This window comes from Cannabis sativa, chromosome 4, assembly GCF_029168945.1.
Source record: "Cannabis sativa cultivar Pink pepper isolate KNU-18-1 chromosome 4, ASM2916894v1, whole genome shotgun sequence".
NCBI classification, from domain to species: domain Eukaryota; kingdom Viridiplantae; phylum Streptophyta; class Magnoliopsida; order Rosales; family Cannabaceae; genus Cannabis; species Cannabis sativa.
The window spans coordinates 34,349,359-34,369,577 of NC_083604.1; positions in this window are offsets into that span (position 1 = coordinate 34,349,359).

Consider the following 20,219-nt stretch of genomic DNA (forward strand, 5'->3'; position numbering starts at 1 on the left):
ATAGAAAAAGTCAGAAGAAAAGTGTGATTTTCCTGAAGCCTTCACTATCTATTTATAGCATTCCACTAGGGTTAGATTTGAATTATATGGCATTAAAATAATGAAAAAATCAATTTAAAATATACATATAGGTGGCCGGCCATACATAAGTGGATTGGGCCTTGGGTTTTGCAATTTTGCAATTTTACCACCTTTTGTATCTGATTTTCTCAAAAATGCCAATTTCCTAATTCAAACATTTAAATGCCAATTCTAACTATTTAATAACTATAAATAATTATTAAATAATATTGTCATTTATCATATGTATTAATTGAACCATACAAAGTATCATAATTAACAAATATGCCCCTATAAACTCTTTCTTTACAATTTCGCCCTTACTTAGTGAAAAATTCACAAAAAGACATAGTCTAATTTGAGAATTATAATTGATTAATCAAAACCAATTACATGAGTCTTACAAGCAATATTATCTCAACTAGTGGGGGGACCATGGGTCTATATAACCGAGCTTCCAATAAGTAGATCAAGAATTTATTACTAAAATTCACTAACTTATTAATTCTTCGTTGAATCCACGCATAGAACTTAGAATTGTACTCTCATTATATAGAATGCTCTATATGTTCCACCATATAGACACATCATTAGTTATCCATTGTTATAATCCTAATGTGATCAATGATCCTCTATATGAATGATCTACACTGTAAAGGGATTAAATTACCGTTACACCCTACAATGTATTTATTCCTTAAAACACTTGACCTCGTATAAATGATATTTCAGCTTATGTGAAATGAGTACTCCACCATTTATGTTCGTTTGGTCAAGCTCGAAGGAGATCATCCTTTGCTTACTATTCGCCAGATAGAAGCTATAGATTCCGTGTTTATGATAGCGCTCCCACTCAATTGCACTACCGTGTTCCCAAAAAGTACGTATCACCCTGACCAAAAGGTAGGCTTAACTAACAATTCAAGGAACACGAATAGCCTTTCAAGATTGAGCCTAATCATAACAGGATTAAGATCATTTGATCTAGGATCAACTAGGCGATATTGACTTGAATAGATTTTACGGTAAGTTTAATTAAATCTAAGTCAAAGTTCAATATCGGTCCCTTCTGATGCATACTCCATGCATCCAACCTGAGCTTTACTTTAACCAATGTTCTGGAAAGAACATAGCACTTCTCCAAATGCAAGTAAACTCTTGTTGTAGATTATCATATCAGTAAAACCCTGTGTCTGATAAATCTAGGAAACTTTATTCACATAGTCATGTTTACTTTCCAATGTGTTGACGACACAATAAATAGGATCAAGTATGTGAAAAGGGTTTCAGATGAATTTATACATTATGTACATATAATCATGAAATAAATCATGTGAACCATGCAACATTAAATGTTATTTCTGATCTATATTAATAAGTAAATCTGATTATATTGAAATGAGTTTTATTTAGGGCATAAAACCCAACAAACTCCCACTTGCACTAATATAAAACAAAAAGTGCGTTTCAAATAATCTCAACACCTTGATATACAAATCAAGTGTAGTAGTAGTAAACTCCTCGTAATAGGATCTGAAAGGTTGAATTAACCACAACCTTTTCTCCACTATTACTCTTCCTTAATCACAAAATCATTGATAATGTGAAATTCCTCTCTATATGTTTACTCTCTTGGGATACTGGATTCTATACCTTTGGCAACTACTTTTGGTTAATCAGGAAATTAACACTAGTAGTTTAAGGCAATTTGGAATGGTGCCAAAGATGTATAGAACTTTCCTTAGACTGAATAAGTACCTTTCCTGCAGCTTTAACATTCAGTCTCTCTCTGGTAGACCTAGAGACTTCAGATAGGTTTTTACACTTCTCCAAAATCACTATTCCACCCCCAGAGTAATCACCATCTTATCAGAAAGATTTTCTAGCACAAAGGCAAATTTCGAAATCTGATATGGTGTAGTCTAAGAGTTTTAAACACACCCTTATAGACTAACATATAGTTCCTCTTCTTTATCTTAAGATTTACTTGATTGTCTTCCAATGTTCTTCTCCTGGATTAGTCTGATACTTACTCATTACTCCCACTCAACAGCAGGTGTCTGGTCTAAGGCATACAAAAGCATATCTAAGACCTCTCACTGTTGATATAAGAAATTCTTTCATGGCTTTATCTTTTCTGGAATAGTTGAGACTTTTCCTTAGATAAATAAAATCTATACCTAAGAAGTTGTGAAGCTTCTATAGATTGCCATTAGAAAGGAAATGCTTCAGCATCTTACTAAAGTAAGTTGCTTGCATTAGAGTAAGTAATTACCAGGTATACCACAAGCCATAGGTTTAGATAAACTCAAACCTATAATACTAGGAACAGGAAGTTTTGTTAAGTCCATTGAATGGACTTATAAACGAAAATTTCCTTTTATGTCCTTGTAATAGAAAACTTTAGGTTACTCCATGTGAATGGATTAAACCATAGTTCTATTGGCTTTCTTCTTAGTTTCTTATCTTGACAATCCATTACTTGTTTAAACTCACAATGGATTTTAATCACTAGTGTCTCCCAAGTCATAAGAAGGTGAGTTCCTAGAAACTCTCCCACTACGACAAGGCACTGTGAATTATGTCGAAGAAAACTAAATGGTATTAACCTCTTTGGTTGTGACAAGACAACAGAGGCAACAGGATCATCATATGTTATATAAGGTGATAGAACACTTTTGGAATCAAGAATTAAATATCTCCTTTATTTGCTACTTGTTTTTCAGACTTAGTCATTTTCTTAGAAAAGTAGTATTTGTTTGAACAAACACTTTCTTATCTATTGACTATGGGATGGTCCACCCCTAATCACTTAGAATAGCTAACAAACCATGGTTAACAGTTCTAGCCTTTCTTAAGATTTTGATTAGGTCATCCATGAATCTAGTAATGATTTACACGAAGTATATAACCATTACATCATTCTGAAATTGTATTACCATAGAAGGATTTAGGCAACGACTAGTAACTAATCATCAACATGCAACTCGAAATTTTTGGGGAGGTAAGTTTGGATATAATTCAAAAATCAATTTAATGATCTTTGAACTGCATATCTACTAACTATTTCTCCACCCCTATCAGTTCGCAAGATCTTTAACCACTTACCTTAATGGTTTTAACCATTGCTAGAAATTAATGAAATTTTTTAAACATTTCAAATTTCTTTGCTAAAAGGTATAATCTAGAGTGATCGTTTTAAGAATACAACGAAAAACTCATATCCACCCCTGAATGTACATCCATCTGCGAATGAGATGAACTACTTTCAGTGGATATAGGCATATTAACTCTTTGCAGAGATTGATCTTGTCAAATCCACTATGAACAAGATACAAATGCCATAGATTAAGAAAAATGTGGTTGTGTCGTTTTGATGACTTAGGTATAGTTACATCAAAGAGTTCTTAGAATACTGCAAGTGGATCCTGGTCACAGAATACCTAACTCATATTCCATACAGTTTTAATCCATTAATAAAAGATGGATATTTAAACACTTGAGAAAGTGTAACTGTATTGTATTCTGGAATTAGAAATATAAGAAAATTTCTATTTGGATTCTAAAATTAAAGTCAAAGACTTAAATTCAACCAAATATAATGAGTAATTCTTTCTTGGACCACCACTACTAATACAAACTCTAAGTCAGATTTGCCCATAAAAGTAGGAGATTTCTAAGATTGAGGATTTATATCAATTAGGAATAGAATTTCGGGATTATAATCATATGCGTCATTTAATTTCTTAAGAGAAAATATGATGACATGAAATGATTTATAGACCATTCATCCAATGATATATTATTGAGCTAATTCGAAATGAATAAGCTAAGAGGAATTAGGATAATTTCGTTTATAAATAAGAATCCAACGATGCTTCGATTAGCGAAAGTCAAAGTAATCTTATTTATACAATCTTCTTGTTTCATATCGTAAAATACTAGTCTAAGGTGTCATCAATTGATGAACAGCTAGATGTCGCATATACAATATTTATCTTTCGAGATCTTACACTATTATGTATGTCTAATGGTGAAAATCCATTAGGGATTTATCTCATTAGAAAAACAAACATGTTAGACCAACAGTGAAGATTCGAAATTAAACTACAACTTAATAGCAGAAAATAACATGGTTCAATATAAATTCATACACAATTCAGAAATTATAAGCATATAGCAAGTAGGAATGACAAGTGAAAATACTAAAACTTACAATCCTAAATAATTTCCAAGGTTTTTCAATAAACTGATACAGTGTCCCGTTTAGGCGAGAGTCAAAGCATCATCCATTGAATAGAGTTGTCAGCTCATCTAAAATGATAACCATTCTAGCAACCTTTTATTCGATCAAGATTGGAATTCAGCGTTGTCCCGTTTAGGCGAGAGTCAAGGCAATTCTATCTTATGAGCTTCCACCATTGTTTCATAATTTGCAAGTCAAGTATGGTCGCCACCATTAGGGTGATCCATACCATACAAAACACTTACAAACTACTTATCATGCGAGGTTAAACGGTGCGAAATTGCTAATGAACGTTCCTCCATTAGGGAGGATTACTCACTAAAACAAACGCGGTGTAAAACCCACAATGGAGATCGAATATCTTAATAATAATCAAGCTCATTATTTAAAAAGAGTTGTATTTTCTTTTATTCTCTTTATTTATTCTATTTATTTTAAATATATATTTATTTAATTAAAATTTCCAATTTAGAATGAAAAATTCTAAATATAAATTTTAATTTAATATTTATAAATTTTACTTAGATGGACATGAAAATAATATGAATTATTTCCATCTTAGTAATAATTTCCAATAAATATTTAGAAAAAAAAAATTTAAGTTGTTACAAAATTAATTTAAATTGATTTACAACTCAAATTTAATTTTCTATAAATATATATTGCATTTCGAAAAATTAAAGTATATAAGAATACAATTTTCGAAAAATGCATATTAAAATAAAAAATAAATCCTGAAAAAATTATTCTAATTTAATGTTGGCCCAAAATTAATTAATAAAATTAATTTACAACAAAAAATATCATTTTCCTATTTAATTAAATATATAAGAAAAATTTCAAATATTTAAGTATGATGATGAAAATCAACTTAAATATTAATTTTCTATTTAATTAAATACACTAGAAAAATACTTCAAGCAAAAATATCACCTATCTAGATTTTCCTTTGACTAATTAATTCAATTTCTAATAATATACTTTAATTCAATCTATTTTAAATTAATCAATAAATGAAAAAATCATTGATTTAAGTTGATCCAAGAATTAATTAAAATAATTAATTAATTTACAACTTAATCTATTTTTCAAGATAAAATTCGAAATTCTAGCATTTAAGAAATGCAATTTCGAAAATTGATTAATAAAATAAAGAAAAAATATATTTTGAAAATTATTTAAATTTAGTTGAAAAATTAAATTTCAACTAAAAATAATTTTCTATTTAATTAAATGTCATGAAAAAGAAATATTTAAGTATGATGATAAAAATCAACTTAGATATTTAATTTTCAAATTAATTAAATGTATTAAATTCAAGAAATAAATAATTAAGTGTAGAGAAGGCTTAATTATTAATCTCTAGTTTAATACTAGGAAAAAATATACTTAAAATAAATTGTACCAAAATTAATTATTTAACTAATTAATTTCACAATGTATAATATTTTCCTATTTAATATTAGAAATAATAAGTAGTCTAGAAATTACTATCTAGAAAATATCTTATTTGACTGTATCTTTTCCACAAAATTTGAAAAAATATCTAATTTAAGTTGTATTAGAAAAAATCTAGAACTTAAATATTTTTCAAATTTAAATTTAATTAAATATCAAAAATTAAGTTGTAACCACTTAATTTGAAAATATTCCATTTTAAGTTAATATTTGAAAAGATATTAACTTAAAAAATATCTAAAGAATCTTAATAACCAATGCCTAAAATTCCTCAACTTAATTTTGAAATTTTAAATCCAAAAGATATTCAGATTTAAGTTGGTTAGTTGAAGATAACTAAATATCAACTTAAATAGGAATATTTAATGAAAAATTTAAATTAAGTTCCAGAAAGAATCTAGATGGTTATAATTCTATATTTAATTAAATACAAGAAAATACATATAGTTTAGCTTAGAATAAAAAATTCTTTAAACTATAATTTTCTTAAATTAATTTCAAAATAAATGAAATTAATTATGTTGCTAATCAATTTTATTAGGTTAAACTAGTGTAATTAACCTAGTACAGTCATTCAAATCAGGCAAATGGGACTTCACAATTGGGGTGGTTTGTGTGAGGGGGTGCTGGGTTCAGTATGTCGTACCCACTTCTATGGCTCCCAACTCTCACACAAGGCCCAAAAGAGAGGAATTTAACCTTAATAAGAACAACTGTTATTAATTGAATAGGCCCAAAAACTAAATGGGCCTAAATAAATTCTATCAATAACTATGATAATTTATTTTAGCAACATTAACCTATATGCATCTATAATAAAATTAAACACATAGGCTCACACAGGCACACTTTGGATGGGTCCTATCATGTTGCTAGGTCATACACAGATGAAAGAAGATTGTAAATTATACCTGTTACAAATTATTATCTTGACCAAGGGAGCCATCAGATCATTAGATCTGGCAAAAAGTAACCATGGCTATTTGCAATCAAGTAATAATAGGTTTTAAAAAATTACAAACAAGCTAAAACACATACTCCTGCAACAGGGTTAGCTGGATAGTTGGATGTAGGATTTATTTAATTTTAAATTAAATAATTAATTTCGAAATATTATTAAAAAAGATTTTCGAAAAAAAAAATTTTAAAAAATTTCAAAAATTAATTAAATATTTAAATTTAAAATTAAACCTACAATTTTGAAAAATTAGGTTTGAACCAACCTAAATATCATTTCAAAATTTGCTAACTACTTTTAAATTTTAAATGTTATTTTATAAATAAAAATTAAATAAAAAATTAGAAAAGATAAATGAAATATCTTTTCAGATTTTAAATTTAATTTAAATAAATAAAATAACAAAATTTAAAAGTTAGCAAAATATCTTACATCTATTAAAAATTACATGATTATAAATATCTTATTTTAAATTTAAATAAGGTCTAAATATCTAAAAAGATTAAAAAAAAATCTTAAAAGATAAGATATTTTTAAAATATCTTAAAAGATAAGATATTTTTAAAATATCTTAAAAGATATTATAAATATCTTAAAAGATATTATAAATATCTTATAAAATCTGACCTTAAATTTAAAAAAAATATAATCAAATTTAAAAATAAGATAGATTTTTAAGCAAAAAGATAAATACTAATTCTATTCAAATTCAAATTACACTAATATCTTGAATTAAATTAAAAAAAAAATAAATTAATTCAAAATGATAATTAGAATTGAATTAGGAATAGTAATAGTATATATACAAAACCATACAAAAAATTAGAAGTTAATTCCATGAAAAAGTATGAAAAATTGAAGAAAAAAGAAAAAATTCGAAACTGTACGGACAGTTCTGCGATCGCAGGAAAATATCAGCACAGCCCCGATTTTGTCAAATCTTCAAAAAATCATAACTAATTCAAATAAAATCCAAATTGAGTTCTGTAAAAGGCTAACTTGCTTAATTATTTTTGACGAAAATTTCACAAACATCAATCAATCATCAAATAACACTCAATACAACATGATACCATCCAAAGAACATACAAACAATCGTTTTAAAGTCCAAATTTCTTGCAAGTAAATCAATTACCATGGCTCTGATACCAGTTGTTGGAATTTATTTTACCAAGATCTTAGATCTACTCACAAGTATGTTTATTAACATCCTAAATAAGAACTTTCTAAAACGATAAATAAACACATATAAAGTTTAAGAAACCTTACATTGGGTGCAGCGGAATATAATGACTCCTTCCGTTCAGATATCTAGCCCTTGATTCCTTTCTGTAGCAGAGCATTATCAATATCTGAACCTGGATCTCTTTCTCTGAATCTTTGATGCTGAAACTCCTTTGCTGATGATCTTTCTTCACGATCTTCCTCACTATGATTGAGGTATCACTTGATGTGTGTGGGCACTACTCATACACTAAGAAATTTCGAAATTTCAATGGAAGAAGAGAGAGAGTGGTCAGCTAAAGATAGGGAGAGAGAAGGCTCAGTTTTTTCTGAATAGAAAAAGTCAGAAGAAAAGTGTGATTTTCCTGAAGCCTTCACTATCTATTTATAGCATTCCACTAGGGTTAGATTTGAATTATATGGCATTAAAATAATGAAAAAATCAATTTAAAATATACATATAGGTGGCCGGCCATACATAAGTGGATTGGGCCTTGGGTTTTGCAATTTTGCAATTTTACCACCTTTTGTATCTGATTTTCTCAAAAATGCCAATTTCCTAATTCAAACATTTAAATGCCAATTCTAACTATTTAATAACTATAAATAATTATTAAATAATATTGTCATTTATCATATTTATTAATTGAACCATACAAAGTATCATAATTAACAAATATGCCCCTATAAACTCTTTCTTTACAATTTCGCCCTTACTTAGTGAAAAATTCACAAAAAGACATAGTCTAATTTGAGAATTATAATTGATTAATCAAAACCAATTACATGAGTCTTACAAGCAATATTATCTCAACTAGTGGGGGGACCATGGGTCTATATAACCGAGCTTCCAATAAGTAGATCAAGAATTTATTACTAAAATTCACTAACTTATTAATTCTTCGTTGAATCCACGCATAGAACTTAGAATTGTACTCTCAGTATATAGAATGCTCTATATGTTCCACCATATAGACACATCATTAGTTATCCATTGTTATAATCCTAATGTGATCAATGATCCTCTATATGAATGATCTACACTGTAAAGGGATTAAATTACCGTTACACCCTACAATGTATTTATTCCTTAAAACACTTGACCTCGTATAAATGATATTTCAGCTTATGTGAAATGAGTACTCCACCATTTATGTTCGTTTGGTCAAGCTCGAAGGAGATCATCCTTTGCTTACTATTCGCCAGATAGAAGCTATAGATTCCGTGTTTATGATAGCGCTCCCACTCAATTGCACTACCGTGTTCCCAAAAAGTACGTATCACCCTGACCGAAAGGTAGGCTTAACTAACAATTCAAGGAACACGAATAGCCTTTCAAGATTGAGCCTAATCATAACAGGATTAAGATCATTTGATCTAGGATCAACTAGGCGATATTGACTTGAATAGATTTTACGGTAAGTTTAATTAAATCTAAGTCAAAGTTCAATATCGGTCCCTTCCGATGCATACTCCATGCATCCAACCTGAGCTTTACTTTAACCAATGTTCTTGAAAGAACATAGAACTTCTCCAAATGCAAGTAAACTCTTGTTGTAGATTATCATATCAGTAAAACCCTGTGTCTGATAAATCTAGGAAACTTTATTCACATAGTCATGTTTACTTTCCAATGTGTTGACGGCACAATAAACAGGATCAAGTATGTGAAAAGGGTTTCAGATGAATTTATACATTATGTACATATAATCATGAAATAAATCATGTGAACCATGCAACATTAAATGTTATTTCTGATCTATATTAATAAGTAAATCTGATTATATTGAAATGAGTTTTATTTAGGGCATAAAACCCAACAGGTTAAAGGCTGTAACAACCCTGCCAACCTCTGATGCTCAGCCTTGATTTGCTGACAGGTTAGGCACTTCGATATAAATTCTACCAAATTCTTCTTCATTCCGCTCCACCAGAAGTAGGGCTTAAGATCCTGATACATCTTGGTGGTGCCAAGATGTAGGGAATATGGAGTGGTATGAGCCTCCTCAAAAATTTCGTTTCTAAGTTCCACAGTATTTGGAACACAAACCCTGGCTTTAAACTATAACATCCTACTATCTGACACTGAAAAATTTCTGGCCTGACCAGTTGAAACCTCTTCTTTGATTTTTACTAACTCCGAATCAGTCATCTGAGCGACTTTAATTCGTTCTAACAGATCTGATTGCAGCGTCAAGTTGTGAAGCTTATCTACAACAAACTCAATGCTTGATCTGACCATGTCCTCTGCTAACCGAGGTGAAATCAGAATCATACCAGCTACCTGCTCGGGACCCTTCCTGCTCAGGGCATCAACCACTACATTGGCTTTCCCAGGATGATATAGGATCTCACAATCGTAATCCTTTAATAACTCCAACCATCGCCTCTGTCTCATATTCAAATCTTTCTGAGTAAAGAAATATTTGAGACTTTTATGGTCAGTATAAATTTCACATCTTTCTCTATAAAGATAATGCCGCCAAATTTTCAAAGCAAATACTACCGCGGCCAATTCTAGGTCATGAGTCGGATATCGCTGCTCATAATCTTTTAACTAAAGGGAGGCATAAGCGATAACCCGATGGGCTTGCATCAGTATGTTGGAAATATTTTACCAGGATCTAGATTTACTACCATGTATGTTTCATTAACATCCTAATATGAATTCTAAAACAATGAAATAAACACATATAAAGTTTAGAAATCCTTACATTGGGTGCAGCGGAATATAATGACTCCTTCCGTTCAGATATCTAGCCCTTGATTCCTTTCTGTAGCAGAGCATTATCAATATCTGAACCTGGATCTCTTTCTCTCCTTCCTTTGATGTTGATTCTCCTTCTTGTTGTTTGGAATCTCCTACAGTCTTACACACTATAATTGAGATACCACTTGATGTGTGTGGGCACTTACTCATTCACTCAAGGTTCGAAATTGAAGAAGAAAAGAAGAGAGAAGGTGGCGGCTAGAAGATTTTCTCTGAAGGAATGAGATGCATCATCTATTTCCTGAAGCCATCACTACCTATTTATAGCTAACCACCTAGGTTTAGGTTAGATTTATTTGGCATTAAAATAATGAAAAAATAAATCATAAAAGCCTACAATAGTGGCTGGCCTGGGCTTTGGATAATGGGCCTCACTTATGCAATTTTGCTGTTTTATCATTTTTGCATCTCATTTTCTCAAAAACGCCAATTTTCAAATTCAACCATTTAAATGCCAATTCTAATTATTTAATAACTAAAAATTAATTATTAAATAATATTGTCATTTAATATATTTATTAATTAGACATATAAAGTCTCTTAATTAATAAATAAACCTAGAATCTCTTTTCTTTCAATTTTGCCCTTGCTTAGTGAAAATTCACAAAGTAGACATAGTCTATCTAACACCCTGACTAGCATAGGCGTATTACGTGATTTTTAAACATACTGTGCAGCTCGTTGCTAATCAACGAGGTTTATGGAAATCGTGATCAATTAAATTTTTTTCTTTTTAATTAAACTTATAAAATATTTCATACAAAATACTGTGGGATCCCATTTACAAAAAAGCTTTACAAAAGTTTACTGTCTAATACAAAATACTTGTCGCCTAGCGACTAATTACAAAAGCACTGTTGTTCCGAGGATCGTACGCTCCAGGCCTAACTGCCCCGACATGTACAATCTTCATCGGCTCATTCTCACGGTTCTTCAGCCTTGGCCTTGCCCTTACCTACACATAAACATAGCACTGTGAGTCGACAGACTCAGTAAGAAAAGCATAAATCATAATCATACATAAATCCCGGGTTATGATCAGACGCCTATACCCCTGACCATAACCCTAACTGCCGTGTCCCACACGATATTGAGTCCCGAACGTTCGTACGACGATACTATTGACAAGTAATAGCCTATACTCGGTACACTGGTCATACTCTAGGTGCTAGTCATACTCTAGCTTTACCGATGTGTTACAGCATCAGCCTATACTCGGTTCACTGGTCACACTCCAACTGCTAGTCATACTCTAGCCTAACCGATGTGATACGGTCAAAATAGCATAGTACCACCAACACTAGAATCAGCCTATACTCGGTATACTGGTCATACTCCAGTTGCTAGTCATACTCTAGCCTAACCGATGTGATATGGTCGGATGGTACGAAGCCAACATACATATCTAATGTAATCTAACAGGCTTCCTAACATGCACGCTAAACATTTAATATATATGCATACTGTTATACTAATCTTACCTCAATTCCGAATTCAGGTGTGCCAGTCAACCTGATTGGAACAAACTGCACGGCGGTTTACAGGCTCCTAAACCATAACAATCACAACACAGATAAGTGATACGCTAAATTGTTGGAATTATTTTACTAGGATCTTAGATCTACTCACAAGTATGTTTATTAACACCCTAAATATGAACTTTCTAAAACGATGAAATAAACACGTATAAAGTTTAAGAAACCTTACATTGGGTGCAACGGAATTAAATGACTCCTTCCGTTCAGATCTCTAACCCATGTATCCTTTCTGTAGCAGAGTATTATCAAGATCTGAACCTGGATCTCTTTCTCTGAATCTTTGATGCTGAAACTCCTTTGCTGATGATCTTTCTTCACGATCTTCCTCACTATGATTGAGGTATTGCTTGCTGTGTGTGGGCACTACTTTAATCACTAAGGGGTTTCAAAATTATCAAGGAAGAAGAGAGAGAGAGGGTGGCAGCCAAGGTAGAGAGAGAGGCTCAAGTTTTCTAAATGAAAAGTGTAATTTTCCTGAAGCCTTCACTACCTATTTATAGCATTCTACTAGGGTTAGGTTTGAATTATTTGGCATTAAAATAATGAAAATATCAGTTTAAAATGCCTACAAAAGTGGCCGTCCATGGCTTATTGGGTTTGGCCCTTGCTTTTTGCAATTTTGCAATCTTAAAACTTTTGTATCTGATTTTCTCAAAAACGCCAATTTTCTAATTCAACCATTTAAATGCCAATTCTAACTATTTAATAACTATAAATAATTATTAAATAATATTGTCATTTATCATATTTATTAATTGAACCATACAAAGTATCATAATTAACAAATATGCCCCTAACAACTCTTTCTTTACAGTTTCGCCCTTACTTAGTGAAAATTTCACAAATAGACATAGTCTAATTTGAGAATTATAATTGATTAATCAAAGCCAATTACATGAGTCTTACAAACAATATTATCACAACTAGTGCGGGGACCATGTGTCTATATAACCGAGCTTCCAATAAGTAGATCAAGAATTTAGCACTAAAATTCACTAACTTATTAATTCTTTGTTGAATCCACGCATAGAACTTAGAATTGCACTCTCAGTATATAGAATGCTCTATATGTTCCACCATATAGACGCATCATTAGTTATCCATTGTTATAATTCTAATTTGATCAATGATCCTCTATATGAATGATCTACATTGTAAAGGGATTAGATTACCGTAACACCCTACTATGTATTTTATCCTTAAAACACTTGACCCCGTATAAATGATATTTCAGCTTATGTGAAATGAGTACTCCACCATTTATGTTCGTTTGGTGAAGCTCGAAGGAGATCATCCTTTGCTTACTATTCGCCAGATAGAAGCTATAGATTCTATGTTTATGCTAGCGCTCTCACTCAATTGCACTACCGTGTTCCCAAAATGTACGTATCACCCTGACCTAAAAGTAGGCTTAACTAACAAATCAAAGAACACGAATAGCCTTTCAAGATTGAGCCTAATCATAACTGGATTAAGAACATTTGATCTAGGATCAACTTGGCGATATTGACTTGAATAGATTTTACGGTAAGTTTAATTAAATGTAAGTCAAAGTTCAATATTGGTCCCTTCCGATGCATACTCCATGCATCCAACCTGAGCTTTACTTTTACCAATGTTCTGGAAAGAACATAGCATTTCTCCAAATGTAAGTAAACTCTTGTTGTAGATTATCATATCAGTAAAACCCTGTGTCTGATAAATCTAGGAAACTTTATTCACATAGTCATATTTACTTTCCAATGTGATGACAACACAATAAACAGGATCAAGTATGTGAAAAGGGTTTAAGATGAATTTATAAATCAAATAGACAAGCACTTGATAAAGTGAACTAAAACATACACAAATGAATGAAAAATACTTTTGTTTCTTTATTGATGTTGAATAAAATAGATTACATTGAAATGGATTATTTAGGGCATAAAACCTAAATAAATCACTTCCCGGGGACTTAAACTAGAAACTAAAAGTTTCCCTATCGATAAAAAGCATGACAATACCCTAAATAACATAAAAACGAGAAAAACTAGGGTTCCTAAAAATTTCCCAACCGGCAGACCGGTTCTGCAACCGGAATTCCGGTTCTAGAAATTCCTGAACCCCATCCGGAATTCCGGTTGCACATCCAGAATTCCGGTTCCTCGCAGGAATCAATCAAAAATTCATAACTCATTCCAAACAACCCCAAATCATACCAAACCTTGTAGACCTGCTATTTAGACCCTAAGGAACATTTCTAAAGCATCAAAACCGAGCTTCATGCATACAATCAAAAATCACCATTAAAGCATCAAGCTTTGAGTTCAAAACTCAAACTTGATTAAACATCACTAACATGCATCCAAACCAGCTCAAATTTACCTAAACATGCATATAATAACTTCAGAAAACAACAACAAGCATCAACAACCAATGCAGCAACAGATTCTTCATTTTCTTTGAAAAACATAGTTTTGAGTAAAAATTCCACAAATTGATAAAACCAACTATTCACCAACACAATCATGCTTGAATCAACATTTTAAATCATGTTCGAACTTCAGAAATCAACAACAACATACAACAGCAAGTACAACAACAAAACCAAGCATGCAACCAATTCTTTTTCTTAAAAAATCATCAAGAACCAAGCAAGAGACTTACCAAGAGTTGAGACCACAAGAACCTTGTTAAATCCAGCAAGAAAACACACAAAGAATTCCCCCCCAATCCCAGCTGCTCACAACCGAAAGAGAGAAATAAGGAGAGAAAGAGAGGTTTTTGCTTTTTCTTGATTATTTCTAACTTTTGAAACTTTTGAATAAAAATAAAAGAAATGCAACTTTAAATCATATTATTCAGCCAACACACATAAATTAAAATCACATAACACAATAATAAAAAGTCCACTAAAGGACAAAACATCATTGGGGCAAAATGACCATTTTGCCCCTCCACACTAAAATAACATAAAGGGCACTAAAGGGTATTTTTGGGAAATTCTAAATTCCCGACCACTCCCGACCACTCCCGACATTCCCAATGTCTAAATAACCGTCCCTTAATACTAACATACTAAGTTGTGATTTTACTAAGCCAAACACCGAGTTCCATGTTGCCGGGCACCAGAAATGCAAAATTATGAAATTCACTATATGACATAAAATGCATTTCAGAATTCAATAATAACAGCATAAAAAATTATTTAAATATCTATAAATAATTTTCATAATTAACCATAATTAACTGCTAATTTCCAAATTAAACTAAGCGGTCTTTACAGTCTAACTTTAGAATTATAATTGATTAATCAAAATCAATTAACTGAGTCTTACAAGCAATATGGTCTCAACTAGTATGGGGACCATGGGCCTATATAAACCGAGCTTCCAATAAGTCGAACCGAATTTACCAAGTAAATTCCCTAACTTATTAATCTCTTATTGGATCCACACTTAGAACTTGGAATTGCACTCTCAGCCATATAGAACGCTCTATATGTTCCACGATATATATACGTCATTAGTTATCCATTGTTATAATCCTAATTTGATCAATGACCCTCTAATAGATGATCTACATTGAATAGGCACTAAGTTACCGTTACACCTACAATGTATTTTATCCTTAAAACACTTAGCTCAGTATAAATGATATTTCAGCGAAGTGAAATGAGATCTCCACCATTTATCTCTGTTTAGCAAAGCTCAAAGGATATCATCGTTTCACTTCTAAATTCCTATTGAAGTTATAGACTCCATATTTATGTTAGCGCTCGCAGTCAATGATACTATCATGTTCCCAAAATGTACGTATCACCCTAACCCAAAAGTAGGTTTAACTAACAAATCAAAGAACATGTATAATACTCTTGAGATCGAACCTAACCATATCAGGATTAAGATCATTTGATCTAGGATCAACGGGTGATATTGAATTGAATAGATATTACGGTAAATTTTAATATATCTAATCAAAGTTCAATATCGGTCCCTTCCGATGTATACTCCATACATCCGATACTGGTAAACTTTGCCAATGCCCTGGAAAGGACATAACACTTATCCAAGGTGTAAGAATACCTATCGCTGATTATACCATGTCACTCTAAATCCAGTGTTCTGACAAATCAGGGAATAAACTTTCGAACATATAATCTAGATTATATTCCACTGTGCTGACAACACTATAATCATTAACAAATTCATATGTTCTGGACTTAAATAGAATTGATACATTATATATATAATCATGAAATAAATTATGTGAACCATGCAACATTAAATGTTATTTCTAATCTTTATTAATAAGTAAATCTGATTATATTAAAATGAGTTTTATTTAGGGCATAAAACCCAACACAATACACATCCCAGAACCTGTCTTGATGCATCACAATAAACCACAAACTTTTCTTTGTCAGAAGGCATAGCTAGCACTGGAGCTGTAATCAACCTCAGTTTCAGCTCCTAAAAGCTAGACTCACATTTGTCTGACCAAATAAACCGCTGATTCTTTTTGGTGAGCTCGGTTAAGGGTGTTGAGATTTTAGAGAACCTTTCCACGAATCGACGATAATAACTAGCTAGACCCAAGAAACTTCTAATTTCTGTCACTGCTTTCGGTCTAGGCCAATCCCTGACGGATTCTATTTTTGCTGGATCGACCTTAATCCCATCTTTGCTAACAATGTGCCCTAGGAAGGACACTTGAGTTAGCCAAAATTCACATTTCTTGAATTTGGCATAAAGGTTGTGTTCACGAAGCTGCTGCAAAACCATTCGAAGATGTATCTCATGCTCCTCTTCTGATTGAGAGTACGCAAGGATGTCGTCGATAAACACAATTACACAGATATCGAGGAAATCCTTGAATACTATATTCATCAAGTCCATAAATGCTGCAGGAGCATTGGTTAGTCCAAATAACATAACTAAGAATTCATAGTGTCCATACCTAGTACGGAAAGCCGTCTTTGGAATGTCCTCCTCTCGGATTTTCAACTGATGATAGCCCGATCGGAGATCAATCTTTGAAAAGTCTGTCTTCCCCTGAAGTTGATCAAAAAGATCATCGATCCTAGGTAAAGGATATTTATTCTTGACTGTTAGCTTATTCAACTCCCGATAGTCGATGCACATTCTCAGAGACCCATCTTTCTTCTTGACAAACAATACCGGAGCTCCCCAGGGTGACACACTAGGCCGAATAAACCCAATGTCTAGTAACCCATGGAGCTGAATTTTCAATTCCTTAAGTTCAGCTGGAGCCATTCTGTAAGGAGCCTTGGAAACCGGTTCCACTCCAGGTGCTAAATCAATAACAAAATCAATTTCCTGCTGAGGTGGTAAACCCGGAAGTTCTTCAGGAAAAACATCTAAAAATTCCCGAACCACCTTGATGTCTTCTGGCCGAGTGGTGTCTAATACCACAGCCAGAAACCCTAGACATTTGTCACACAACAATTCCTTAGGTGATAAGGCCGAAATCATCGGGACCCGAGATCCCTGAACCGAACCGACAAAAACAAACAGTTCTTCTCCTTCTGGTTGGAAGATTACCATCTTCCTCTTACAGTCAATACTGGCTGAATATTTGGATAGGAAATTCATTCCCAGTATGATATCAAAATCTGTTAAGCTCATTTCTATTAGGTCAATACTTAACTCCCTATCGTCAATTCTGATTGGCATAGACCTAACCCACCTTTTGGAGATAACTAACTCTCCGCCAGGTAATAGGGTTCCAAACCCTGATTCGTAACTATCGTGTGGTCTATCGAATTTACTAAAGATTCTGGTTGCCACATAAGAATGTGTGGCCCCAGAGAAACAATACAGAGAAGTAAAAGTTGTTGACCGAGAGCTGACCTGTCACCACTGAAGGACTGGCTTCTGCATCAGCCTGAGTAATGGCGAACACCCTTTCTCGAGTGGGTTTCGCTGGAGCCTTTGGTGCTTCGGTTATGAGTTGAGGGCAATCCCTCTTCTAATGCCCTGGCATGCCACATTGAAAGCACCCTTGTCCTCTACACTCCCCCAGATGGTGCCTTTTACAACTGGGGCACTCTGGGTAACTATATCGGGTCTCAGAACTACCATGACGACTGCCTCCACCATGGTTCCCCCGGAACCTCTTATTCTGACCTGAGCCACCGGTTGCAGTGGATGCTTTCCTTTTCTGATCCATGGCCGAACCACTACCTCCCCTGCTAAAGCCTGATGCAGGAGGGGTAGGAGCCCCGCCAACCACTGGAGTCCTAGCAGACTCAGTCATGTACCCAACTGCGCCCTCAGCTCGTAGTGCCTTTTCCACCATTTCAGCATAGGTGGTTTTGTCATCTGTAATAATCATCAGATCATGTCAAATCTTCGCATTTAGCCCATCCAGGTATTTTTCCTTTTTACTAAAATCGGTTGGCACAATTCCCGAGGCCAACCTCGCCAACCGGTCAAACTGCGTTGTTTACTCAGTAACACTCATATTTTCTTTCTTGGTTAGGTGGGTGAACTCTTTTCTCTTGGCACTTCTAACGGCCTCAGTATAGTACTTGGCATTGAAAAGTTCCTGGAACTTTTCCTAGGTCATCGTAGTAACATCATGTATCATGGACACAATGTCCCATCACACTAACGCATCTTCTTGAAACTGAAAAGTGGCACAGACCACTCTATCATTCCCGGTGACGCCCATGAAATTCAATATCTCTGTAATCACTGTTAGCCACTGCTCGGCTTTCATAACGTCCGGACCTCCCAGAAAAACTGGAGGTGCTTGCTTGCGGAACCTTTCATACAGAGGTTCCATCCTATTCACTGCCATCAATGGTTCGGCCTGGATAACAGGGGCAGGTGCCACTGGAATTTCTGGAACAGGCACTGCAAGAGCACCCTGCTGTCTCAATCGCTGGATTTCATTATGTTGTTCCTCGATTCTAGCTTGCATTTCTGCAAACCTGTTTTCCCAATTCTGGGCTTCCTGAGCAACATGGGCAGCCTGTGGCGGGTTAGCATCACCCCGACCACGTGCCCTGCCCCTGAGACCTCTACCTCGGCCTCAAACATTTGGGGAAAACTGAGCTCCGTGACCTTCATTTGACCTGACCGAGTTGTCCTGACCCCTGGTATTTTGCCTGGCGTCCATCTAGTCTGAACAGTTTGCGTAACCAAGAGCTAGCATGGTCAGATCATTATCAACGAGAGCTTACTAATGCCACTTATTTGGAAATTAAAAACATGCGCCTATTCTACTATCAGGCCACTAACATGCTTCCTAACATGCTTTTCTTAAATCATACTACTAAAATAATCTACTAAAGCAATAAAAGCTTACTGAACCGTGGAACGAGGTAACCGCTGATGATGATTGTACATGTCGTGACGATCTTCGGAAGACAACCTGGCGGCTCTGATACCACATTGTAACACCCTAACTAGCCTAGGCGTGTTAACGTGATTTTTAGACTTGCTGTGCAGCTCCTTGCTAATCAACGAGGTTAATGACAAAACATGATTAATTAAAATTTGCTATTTAATTAAAACTTACAGTATTACATGCAAAATACTTCGGGATCCCGTTTTCAAAACACTTTACAAAAGTTTATTATTCATTTACAAAATATTTGTCGCCCAGCGACTAACAACAAAAGCCCTGATGTCCCGAGGATCGTACGCTCCAAGCCTAACCGCCTGACATGTACAATCTTCATCTGCTCGTCCTCACGGTTCCTAGACCTTAGCTTTGCCCTTACCTACACATAAACATAGCACGGTGAGTCCACATACTCAGTAAGAAAAGCATAAATCATATAACATACATATATCCCAGAGTATGGTCAGACGCCCATACCCCTGACCATAACCCTAATCCCCGTGTCCCAAATGGTACTGAGTCTCAAGCGTTCGTACGATGGCACTTTAGACATAGTAACAGCCTATACTCGGTACGCTAGTCATACTCTAGCCATACCGATGTGTTACTGTA